The sequence below is a fragment of the Mirounga leonina genome, unplaced genomic scaffold (assembly GCF_011800145.1).
Source record: "Mirounga leonina isolate KUSES-001 unplaced genomic scaffold, KU_Mleo_1.0 Mir_94, whole genome shotgun sequence".
Classification (NCBI taxonomy): domain Eukaryota; kingdom Metazoa; phylum Chordata; class Mammalia; order Carnivora; family Phocidae; genus Mirounga; species Mirounga leonina.
The window spans coordinates 51,733,783-51,745,868 of record NW_023270855.1 but is presented as its reverse complement, the minus strand read 5'-3'; positions in this window follow the sequence as shown (position 1 = coordinate 51,745,868).

Here is a 12,086-nt window from a genome sequence, read left to right as displayed (position 1 = left end):
TGATCCCAGGCTCCTGGGATCGAGTCCCACATCGAGCTCCCTGCTCTGTGGGAAACCTGTTTCTCCCTCTCCCACTCCCCCTGCTTGTGTTCCCTCTCTCGCTGTGTCTCTCTCTGTCAAATAAATAAATAAAATCCTTAAAAAATAAATAATAAAATAAATAAAAAATGCCCTTTATTTATGAAATCCATGGATTTTTATGAACATGGTACCTGTGGAGAAGGCATGCCCACTCTTAACTGCCTGAGCCAGGAGGAGAGCTATATCTCTTCTGCTCACTTCATTAGCCAGGCCCCATCACATGGCTCCATCCACCTGTGCAGGACTCTGGGAAATGTCATTTAACAGAGTGATCAGAAAGCAAGGGTACAGAGAGCACTGTTTCTGCCACACCTCCTCGTGTCTCCACCAACCAGCTCCTGACTTTGCATCAAAGGCCATGATGGGAAGGAGAGGCCACATGTAAGCCAACCAGTGATGGACATGGTAGCAAGATTCAGTTTTCTGAGGCTGCTGGGGCGGTGGGTCTGGTAACAGATCAGGATCCACTATTAGTCGTGGTTCAACCCAATGGCCATGGCAGTTGTATCTTCTTCAGAACTGGTTCTGTGTCTTTGAGACCTGGAGCCTTATTTTTCACTCTCCTGGAAACTCAGTAAGTGCCCAGATACATTTTTTTAATCAACTTTATTGAGGTAGGTTTTACATATCATTAAATCATTCTTTTTCAAGTGCACATTCCAATCTTTTTTTTATTTTTTTATTGTTATGTTAATCACCATACATTACATCATTAGTTTTAGATGTAGTGTTCCATGATTCATTGTTTGTGCATAACATCCAGTGCTCCATGCAGAACGTGCCCTCTTTAATACCCATCACCAGGCTAACCCATCCTCCCGCCCCCCCTCCCCTCTAGAACCCTCAGTTTGTTTTTCAGAGTCCATCGTCTCTCATGGTTCATCTCCCCCTCTGCATTCCAATGATTTTTTAAAAAGATTTTATTTAGGGGCACCTGGGTGGCTCAGGTCAGATCCCAGGGTCCTGGGATCGAGCCGCCTGTCAGGCTCCCTGTTCAGCAGAGAGCCTCCTTCTCCCTCTCCTTCTGCCTGCCTCTCTGCCTACTTGTGCTCTCTCTCTATCTCTGTCAAACAAATAAATAAAATCTTTTTTTAAAAAAAGATTTTATTTATTTATTTGAGAGAGAGAGAGCTGGGGGGTGGGCAGAGGGAGATGGAGAAGTAGGCTCCCCGCTGATCAGGGAGCCCGATGCAGGGCTGGATCCCAGGACCCTGGGATCATGACCTGAGCCGAAGGCAGACATTTAACCGACTGAGCCACCCAGGTGCTCTAAAGGGCATCTTTTAAAGGAAGGAGGGCTATTATATATTAAAAGACACTTGAGAGAACCATCTACCACATGATATATGTAGAGCTTGTTTGGATTCTGGTTTAAATGAATTATCAAAAAATAAGACATTTTTGAAACAAAACACTTTTAGAAAAAACTGACCATTGATTCAGTATGAGATATTAAGTAATTATTGTTATTTTCTTGTGTGTGATCATGATATTGTGAATATGTTTTTTTTTAAGTCCTTATCTGTTAGAGAAATATATGAAATATTGATAGGTGAAATTACATGAAACCTTGGATTTTCTTTAAAATATTCCTGCTGGGGCGCCTGGGTGGCTTAGTTGTTGGGCGTCTGCCTTCGGCTCAGGTCATGATCCCGGGGTCTTGGGATCAAGCCCCGCATCGGGCTCCCTGCCCCACAGGAAGCCTGCTTCTCCCTCTCACACTCTCCCCCTGCTTGTGTTCCCTCTCTCGCTGTGTCTCTGTCAAATAAATAAATAAAATCTTTTAAAAAATTTTTTTAATAAAATAAAATATTCCTGCCTTGGGGCGCCTGGGTCAAATAAATAAATAAAATATTTTTTAAAATAAAATATTCCCACCCAGAGGTTCTGGTTCTCATCAAGATAGAATAAGCACATTCCATCCTGTGTCTCCCAGAAATGCACAGAGCAGCTATCCGAGGACTCTGAAAAGTAAATGGATTAAGAGAATATAAGGACAAGCCACAAATGGGAGAAAATATTTGCAAAACACAAATCCGATAAAAGACTTGTATCCAAAATACACAAAGAATCAAAGAATTCTTAAAATCCAAAGATGAAAAAACAACCAGATTTGAAAATGATCAAAGATCTTTTAAAAAGATTTTATGGGGGCGCCTGGGTGGCTCAGTCAGTTAAGCGTCTGCCTCCGGCTCAGGTCATGATCCCAGGGTCCTGGGATCGAGCCCCACATTGGGCTCCCTGCTCAGCAGGGGGTGGGAGGGCTGCTTGTCCCTCGCCCTCTGCCCCTCCTCCCTGCTTGTATTCTCTCTCTCTCTCAATTAAATAAATAAAATCTTAAAAAAAAAAAAAAACCACAGAGACAGTGTCAAATTCTAGCAAGGCTGTGGCACAGTAGAAACTCTCATTCATTGGAAATTGGGAATTCAAGATGATATAACCACTTTGGAAGACAGTTTGGCAGTTTCCTACAGAGCTAAACATAGTCTTGCCATACAATCTAGCAATCGCACTAAGTATTTATGCAAGTAAGTTGAAAAATTATGTCCAACTGCACACAAATATTTATAGCAGTTTTATTCTTTTTTTTTAAAGATGTATTTATGGGCGCCTGGGTGGCTCAGTTGGTTAAGCGACTGCCTTCGGCTCAGGTCATGATCCTGGAGTCCCTGGATCGAGTCCCACATCGGGCTCCCTGCTCGGCGGGGGGTCTGCTTCTCCCTCTGACCCTCCTCCCTCTCATGCTCTCTGTCTCTCATTGTCTCTGTCTCAAGTAAATAAATAAAATCTTTAAAAAAATTTTTAAAAATAAAAAAAAAGATGTATTTATTTGGAGTGCCTGGGTGGCTCAGTCGTTAAGCGTCTGCCTCCGGCTCGGGTCATGATCTCAGGGTCCTGGGATCGAGCCCCGCATCAGGCTCCCTGCTTAGCAGAAAGCCTGCTTCTCCCTCTCCCAATCCCCCTGCTTGTGTTCCCTCTCTCGCTGTGTCTCTCTCTGTCAAATAAATAAAATCTTAAAAAAAAAAAGATGTATTTATTTATTTTAGAGAGAGAGAGCACCAGCGGGGGGTGGGGGAGGAGGCAGAAGGAGAGAAGCAGGCTGCCTACAGAGTGTGGAGCCCAATGAAGAGCTGGGGTCGATCTCACCACCCTGAGATCAACACCTGAGCCAAAATCAAAAGCTGCTTAACCAACTGAGCCACCCAGGCACCCCTATTTCTAATTTCTAAAAACTGGAAGCAATCAAGGTGTCTTTCAATAGGTGAATTGAAAAACAAACTGTGGGACATCCATACAATGGAATATTGTACAGCAATAAAAAGAAATGCACTAACGAGCTCCAAAAAGACATGGAGGAAACAAATATATATTGCCAAGTGGAAGAAGTCACATGAAAAGGTTATATACTGTGTAATTCTAACTAGGTGACCTTCTGGAAAAGACTAAACTATAGAGACAGTGAAAAGATCAGTTGCCAGGGGTTGGTGAGAGTAGAGGAAGAGGAACACCTATGTGGGGCACAGGGGATTTTGAGGACAGTGAAACTAATCTGCATGATCCTGTAGGGGTGGATACATGACATCATGCATTTGGAAAAACCCACAGAACTGTACAACACAAATAATGAATGAACCTTAATTGAACTTTACTTAATAATACTTAATTTACTTTACTTAATAATAATGCATCCATATTGGTTCATCAATTATAACAAATGTACCATAAAAATGCAAGATGTTGATAATAGGAGAAAGTGGAGTAGGGGCAGGGGATATGGGAACCCTCTAAGAGGCCCAGTTTTTCTGTAAACCTATAAATGCTCTAAAAAAAAATGAAATCTGGGCTCCTGGGAGGCTCATATGGTTAAATGTCTGCCTTTGTCTCAGGTTATGATCCCAGGGTCCTGGGATCGAGTCCTGCATCGGGCTTCTTGCTCAGCGGGGATACTGCTTCTCTCTCTGCTCCTCCCCTCTGCTCCTCTCTCTGCTCCTCCCCTCTGCTCATGCTGTCTCTCTCTCAAAATAAATAAATAAAAATCCTTAAAAAAATGAAATCTATTTTTAAATTAGGATTTATTTATTTATTTTAGAGAAGTGGGGAGGGGCAGAGGGTGAGGGAGAGAGAGAATCTCAAGCAGACTCCTGCCTAGCGTGGAGCCAGACATGAGGCTCCGTCTCACAACCCTGAGATCATGACCTGAGGCAAAATCAAGAGTCAGGCGCTTAACCAACTGAGCCACCCAGGGGCCCCAAGTCGTCTTCTTCTTTTTTTTTTTTTTTAAGTAAATGGTAGCAATCTGGTTGAGGAAGGAAACCGTAACTCAACTTGTCACCAAACCGGCAATGACTTTGTCATTATATTTCCTCTGGTATTTCCCAGCCTAGACTTAAAGGCAGCCCAAAACTCAGAACTACCCACAGGGTAGAGGAAGAGGAACACCTAGGTGGGGCACAGGGGATTTTGAGGACAGTGAAACTAGGTGAAGACAAAAAGAACTCTTAAAAAAAAAAAAACTGGTCTGAAGAGCAGGAAAGGAGGATCTATGGGTCATAGAGAGTGGGTGGTACACCCAGGATAGATCCAAATAGCACTGCAACATCTTGGAAAACTGAACTGATATTGGAATCATATCCTGGAGAAAGTGGGTTGCGACTTGCAACCTGAACCTGAGTTAATTGCCTGGCTGCCTGCCAAAACAAAACAGCAAGATTCTCCATAGGATTCGAACAAAATCCAGGGTACCTGGGTGGTTCAGTCAGTTGAGCAAGGCTGCCTTCGGCTCAGGTCATGATCTCAGGGTCCTGGGATCAAGCCCTCTATGGGGCTCCCTGCTCTGCAGGGAGTCCACTTCTCTGCCCCTCCCCTAGCTTGTGCTCTCACTCATTCTCTCTCTCAAATAAAGAAAAACTTTTTTTTTAATATTTTATTTATTTGACAGAGAGAGACACAGCGGGAGGGGGAACATAAGCAGGGGGAGTGGGAGAGGAAGAAGCAGGCTTCCCACAGAGCAGGGAGTCTGATGCAGGGCTAGATCCCAGGACCCTGGGACAATGACCTGAGCCGAAGGCAGATGCTTAACGACTGAGCCACCCAGGCGCCCCAAGAAAAACCTTTTTAAAAATAAAATAAAATAATAAAAAATAAAAAATAAACAAAACCCAGCATATCGTAATTTAACATTGTGTTGTATAGAATATTCAAATTTTCAAGAATACAACCCAAAATTAGTCAACATATGAAGTAGGACATTCCCAACCACTGACAAAGAAAAATAAAATCATCATACACGAACCCTAACATAATGCGAATGTTAGAATTATCAAATACTTTTTTTAAAAGATTTTATTATTTATTTATTTATTTGAGAGAGAGAGCATAGAGGTAGAGTGGGAGGGAGAAGCAGACTCCACACTGAGCGGAGAGCCCGATGCGGGGCTTAGTCCCAGGATCCCAAGATCATGACCCAAGCCAAAGGCAAACTCCCAACCAACTGAGCTAACCAGGTGCCCCAGAATTATCAAATACTTTAAAGCGGGTATTATAACTATGCCCAAGAAGTAAGAGCAAACACTCTTGAACTAATGGAAACAGAGAAAGCCTCAATAGAGAAATAGAGTTGTTTAGAAAAAGAACCATACATGGGTCACCTGGGTGGCTCAGTCAGTTAAGCACCTACCTTCGGCTCAGGTCGTGATCCTGGGGTTCCGGGATCTGAGCCCAGTGTCAGGCTTCCTGCTCAGCTCTGCTTCTCCCTCTCCCTCTGCCCCCCACCTCCTGCTCATGCTCTCTTTCACACACTCTCTCAAATAACTAAATAAAATCTTTAAAAAAAAAAAAAAAGAACCACATGGAAGTTTTGGAACTGAAAAATACAATAACCAAAATTGATAATTCACTGGATGGGCTAAGTAACACAATGGAGATCGAAAAGGAAAGAGGCAATGAACTTGAGGTGAGAGCAAGAGAAATTATCCAATCTCAACAACAGAGCTGTGGGATAATATGAAAAGGTCCAATATTCCCATCATCAGAGCCTCAGAAAAAGAGGAGAAAGAACTGTAGTGCGGAAAAAAATGTTTGAAGAAGTAATGGCTGAAAACTCCCCCAAGGGGCAAAAGATACAAGCCTACGGCTCCTTCAGGGCAGAGATTTTTGTTGGGTTTCCTCACCACCAGAGCAAAACCTGGCAGTCAGCATGTGTTGAATAGACAAGACCCCATGAAGTGCGGGAGCATCTCCAATAGATCCGGAGTGGGCCCTGGAAAGTTGCCTTTTAACAAGTGAGGCTCTGCTGCTCTGGGAAGTTTGAGAACTCCTAATTCAGCGCTTCCTCCTTCTCCCACCCAGTTCCATGCCTGTAGCTTCTTGCATCCCACATACCACCTCCTTCTGGAACACCAGCCAGACGTTCCCGCCTCCGCCGGCCTGGATGTACATATGGAACATTACAGTTGTTTCTTGAGGCCCCTAGAGACCCTTTGAAGGCAGAGTGGGTATCTGGTGTGTCTCATTCTCTCTTTTAACCCTACAATAGGCACAAATGCTATGTTCCCATTTCTTGGATGAACAAACAAAGGGCTTCAGTAGGTTCAGCCATGGGTTCAGGGTCCCCCATGGGTAAGTGGACGAGAGAGTTCTTGGACTCTGGTCTGAGACTGCATCATGTAACAAGAGTCAAAACAAATACTGAACACCTGTTGCAGGCAGGCTCTGGTCTAAGCATTGCACACCCATCAATGCCTTTTCTTCTCCCAGCAACTCTTTGAGATGGGGACTCTTTTCTTCCCATTTTGTAAGTGACAGGACAGAGGCACTGAAGTGTGCATAACTTCCTGGGGTCCCTGGTAACAAAGTCCCTCTTTTGATCCCAAACCCTGTTTGGTCAGAAATCTGGACATGTACTTTAAGTTCCTGTTTTTCTTTGAATGTCAGCATCGTGAAGTCAGATAGAAAAATAAGTAGTTCTCGGGATGCCTGGGTGGCTCAGTCAGTTAAGCATCTGCCTTGGGCTCAGGTCATGTTCCCAAGGTCCTGGGATCAAGCTCCACTTTGGGCTCCTTGTTCAGCGGGGAGTCTGCTTCTCCCTCTCCCACTCCCCCTGCTTGTATTTCCTCTCTCGCTGTGTCTCTCGCTGTCAAATAAATAAAATTTAAAAAAAAAAAAAAGATTTTAGGGCGCCTGGGTGGCTCAGTTGGTTAAGCGACTGCCTTCGGCTCAGGTCATGATCCTGGAGTCCCGGGATCGAGTCCCGCATCGGGCTCCCTGCTCGGCGGGGAGTCTGCTTCTCCCTCTGACCCTCCCCCGTCTCATGCTCTCTCTCTCTATCTCATTCTCTCTCTCGAATAAATAAATAAAATCTTTAAAAAAAAAGATTTTATTTATTTATTCGAGAGAGAGAGAAGCAGAGGGAGAGAGAGAAGTAGACTACCCGCTGAGCAGGGAGCCCCATGTGGGGTTCCATCCCAGGACCCCGGAATCATGACCTGAGCTAAAGGAAGATGCTTAACAGACTGAACCACCCAGGCGCCCCTAACTAACTGGAATTTAAATAAAAACTTTAAAAAAAGGGGGGGAGGGAGGGACACCTGGGTGGCTCAGTTGGTTGGGTGTCTGCCTTCAGCTCAGGTCGTGATCCCGGGGTCCTAGGATCAAGTCCCGGGTAGGGCTCCCTGTTCAGTGGGGAGTCCGCGTCTCTCTCTGCCCCTCACCCCACCTGTGTCCATGCTCTCTCTCTCTCACTCTCGCTCTCACTCTCTCTCAAATAAATAAATAAATATCTTAAAAAAAAAAAGAGGTAGTTCAAAGGACAAAGATCTCAAAGGGCACCTGGGTTGATCTCCGGTTGTGAGTTGAAGCTCTGCATTGGGCTCCATGCTGGGCGCAGAGCCTACTTAAAAAGTAAATATAGAATAATAGAATAGAATAGAATAGAATAGAATAGAATAGAATAGAATAAGCAAAGGACAAAGATCTGAAAAAAATACCCATCATATTTAATGGGGGTTATCCCAAGCACAAGGGCAATGAGGAGTTGCTGTCCCTTTGAGTATTATTATTATTTTGAATGATACATGAAGACACCCTAGCAAACAGATTCCCCAAAAAAGCAGACATATAGAAAACAAAACGTGATGCCCCCCATCTCAAGCCCCCACCCGCTTCCCCTCCCCAGGAACCAGAACTATCCACAGTTTCTTGCATGTCCCCTGTCCCCTTTCCCCCATGTTTGTGGATACGCCAGTGGTCACAGACAAAACCATAACTTAAGGTTTTGTTTTCTTGTGTAGACAGACTTCCTCTTTCTAAATCAAACATTTCTTAACGTTTAACTTTTTTTTTTTTTTTTTTAGTACAAGCACACTATACTTTTGTAATCAGAAAAAGAAAGGGCAGTGTCCTGTTCTGGGGCAGACAGCCATCCACTGTTTTCGAAATTTCAGAATGCAAAACATAAAGAGATGAGGTCACCTGGGATGGCCCAGAGCTCAGGATCTGGTGCACGCACCTCATATGCACTTTCGCAATACTTTGCCTGTGAGTTTTCTGGAACATGGGGTCAATGATTAACAGCATATTTCTGCTGCCAGAACACAGACAGGGCCACCGTGCCCAGGACTGGAACAGAAGACTGTCTTCCCACAGGGCCACATGTTAGGAAAAGCAACATAAACCAAGGTGATATAATAATAAAAATAGCTACATGCTCCTTGGAAGGTTACTATTTGCTTTGTATCCTCTAAGTCAGCAAATCCCATAAAATTATAAGACAAACTGCATATGAAATTTTATATTTTCTAGTAGTACATTAACAAGGCAAAAAGAAACCAGTGGGGACGCCTGGGTGGCTCATTTGGTTAAGCGTCTGTCTTCAGCTCAGGTCATGATCCCAGGGTCCTGGGATGGAGCTCCACATCGGGCTCCCTGCTGGGTGGGGAGCCTGCTTCTCCCTCTGTCTGCCGCTCCCCCTGGTTGTGCTCTCTTTCTCTCTCTGACAAATAAATAAATAATATCTAGAAAGAAAGAAACAAACAAACAAACCAGTGAGGGGTGCCTGGGTGGCTCAGTGGGTTAAGCCTCTGGTTTCCACTCAGGTCATGATCTCAAGGTCCTGGGATCAAGCCCCGCATCGGGCTCCCTGCTCAGCAGAGAGCCTGCTTCTCCCTCTCCCACTCCCCCTGCTTGTGTTCCCTCTCTCGCTGTGTCTCTCTGTGTCAAATAAATAAATAAAATCTTTCAAAAAAAAAAAAAAAAGGAGTTAGCAATTGACTCAAACCCAGAAGGGTTCCGAAGTGTACTCCCTTGACCTGTATACTTCCTGTCCTCCATTCTAGCTTGAAGAAGTGTTGTGATCAGCAGGCCCGCATTCAAGTCCTGACTATGTTGCTTATAAGCTGGGTATCCTGCATACTTCGCTTAATCACTCTGAAACTCAGATTCATCATCTGAAAAAGAGACAGTGGCACAGAAGCCAGAGGGTGGAGGAATGAATGAATGACCCATAGCCCTGAGGACACCGCACAGAGAGCCAGGCACCCAGCGAGCCCTGGATACACTCCAGGTATTTCAGCCACTGTAATTTTTCCACTTACTGAATTCATTTGAGCAGAGACCCAAACATGTTACCCAACCTTTGCACATAATGCATTCCTGGAAATGTGTTTGAAGCTCATTTCGCAAAACTCAAACAATAGATTTCTGTGCTGTAAAGAACATCCCATTTACTAAGGACTACGCCAAGTATGAAATCCCGAACTACTTTTCATCTCTTAGATGTCATTGTCCAAGATGTATTTCCAGGATTTCATACATGTTATTTTTTAAAGTAATTGGATTTATCTTATTGTGTATTGTTTGGTCCTGCTTACAAAAGTGATGGGTGCTTGTTGGCAACAAAAAATTCAATTGTTAGAGAAATATGCAATGCAGAAAGTAAAGGTAGTGTGGAGATCGCATGCAGAAACACATACAAATGGTTGGTGTGTGTGCCCAGGGAGGGGCCGTCCCACCAAGATGTCAAAGCATCAGAACACAGAACATGAAAGAAATGGTTAAAACAGCATGCATATTGCCTTAGTAGGTTTTGCCAAGTTGCCCTCCCCAAAGGTTCTACCAAGAGATGCCCTTGCTAACAATTTGGAGATTTCCTGTTTCCCCATACCTCCAACTCTGGGCATTCCCAAGTTCCTTCATTTGGTTAAATTGAGGGGAAATTGACTATTTTATGAAAAGCACACACATGCTCCAATTGTGTCCATTGCCTCCATAATTAAACTGGTCACCCAGCTTAAGCCTCAAAGGATCCAGCTGAAAGATTTGTTTCTTTTGACATGAGCTTCCCTTCCCTCCACTTGCCCCCAACCCCAGCGGCCTTTAGCTTCCTGTAATGGACCGAACTGCTTCCCACCTCATGTGCACAGTCTGTGCCTCTTCAACTAGGAAACTATTATTCACCCTTCAAAGAGACCTAGAGTAAGTTCCTGAACCTGTTTTCCCATTTGTAATAATCTCATCCCCTTCGTGGAGGTGCTATGAAGATTATATGAAATACATAGTTTCAAACGCTTGGCACAGTGTTTCACAGTGTTAGGATTTCAGCTCAAGGGGCACCTCCTCCAGGAAGTCCTCCCTGACCAACCTGCCCAGGTCAGGTCATGGACCCCTCAATGACTCTTTTTTGGTATATATCATTAATACAATGTGGGAAACAAAGGCAGAAGAAAAATAATTAAATTTCCTTACTACCTACAACCCATTAACAAGTCCTTGAAACAGGCAAAGTGACATTCCTCTAGGAACTCAACTGCTTCGATGTTGACACTTTGCTAAGGGCAAAAGGCAATCCTAGCCCGGCCCCCCTCCCCCCTATCCTGTAAGCCTACTTTAAAATATAAAAATTCTTTTGGAAGCTACATTTATCTCTAAACCCCCCAAGATACATGCTGGCAGTCATCCCCCAAGTATATGGCCCACTGATATACATCTGAAGGGTCTCATGACTAAGGTTTTATTAGACGGTAATAAATGACCTTTTCCCAACAAGAAGCTAGCCCCCTCAAGGTCCTGGAAACCTTGCTTCCAAAAGTGCTTAGACACTTACGCTATATCCCTACCCCCTCCCAACTTGAAAGTATGCAATGGGCCACTCCTCATGACCCCAGTGCCGCTCTTTCTGCCCACAGGTCCCGTCCCTATGTTTAATAAAACCACCATTTTGCACCAAAGATGTCTCATGAAGGGCGCCTGGGTGGCTCAGTTGGTTAAGCGACTGCCTTCAGCTCAGGTCATGATCCCAGGGTCCTGAGATCGAGCCCCGCATGGGGCTCCCTGCTCTGCGGGGAGCCTGCTTCTCCCTCTCCCACTCCCCCTGCTTGTGTTCCCTCTCTCGCTGTGTCTCTCTCTGTCAAATAAATAAAGAAAATCTTTAAAAAAAAAAAAAAGATGTCTCATGAATTCTTTCTTGGCCATCGGCTCCAGACCTCACCCCACCAAACCTTACCAACATTCCAAAACTACATCAAATGGATGGATCAGTAAGGGCTCAGTCTTTGACTCAATTATACCAACATGTCAGAGGCTACACTTCTTTTTTCTTTTTAAGATTTATTTATTTATTTGAGAGAGAGAAAGAGAGAGACTGAGGGGAGGGGCAGAGGGAGAAGGAGAGAGAGAATATCAAGTAGACTTCCCTCTGGGTGCAGAGCCCGCCTTGGGGCTTGATCTCAGGACCCTGAGATCAGGAACTGAGCCCAAGTCAAGAGTGGGACGCTTAACTGACTGAACCACGCTGATGCCCAGGGGCTACTTCTTATCACTGTTATCAGCACATCCATTTTCTCCCTATCCACACCTTTCTATAAAGACAGAAGATAAATGCAGTAATGCTCCTACCACCGCACAAACAAGCCAAGATGGCCACAGAGCTCAGAAAACTGCTGGTGGGTAGGCAGCGCCCCCATGTGATCGCTGGAAATGTTTGTTTCTCTGTCCATCCACAATTGCCAAAA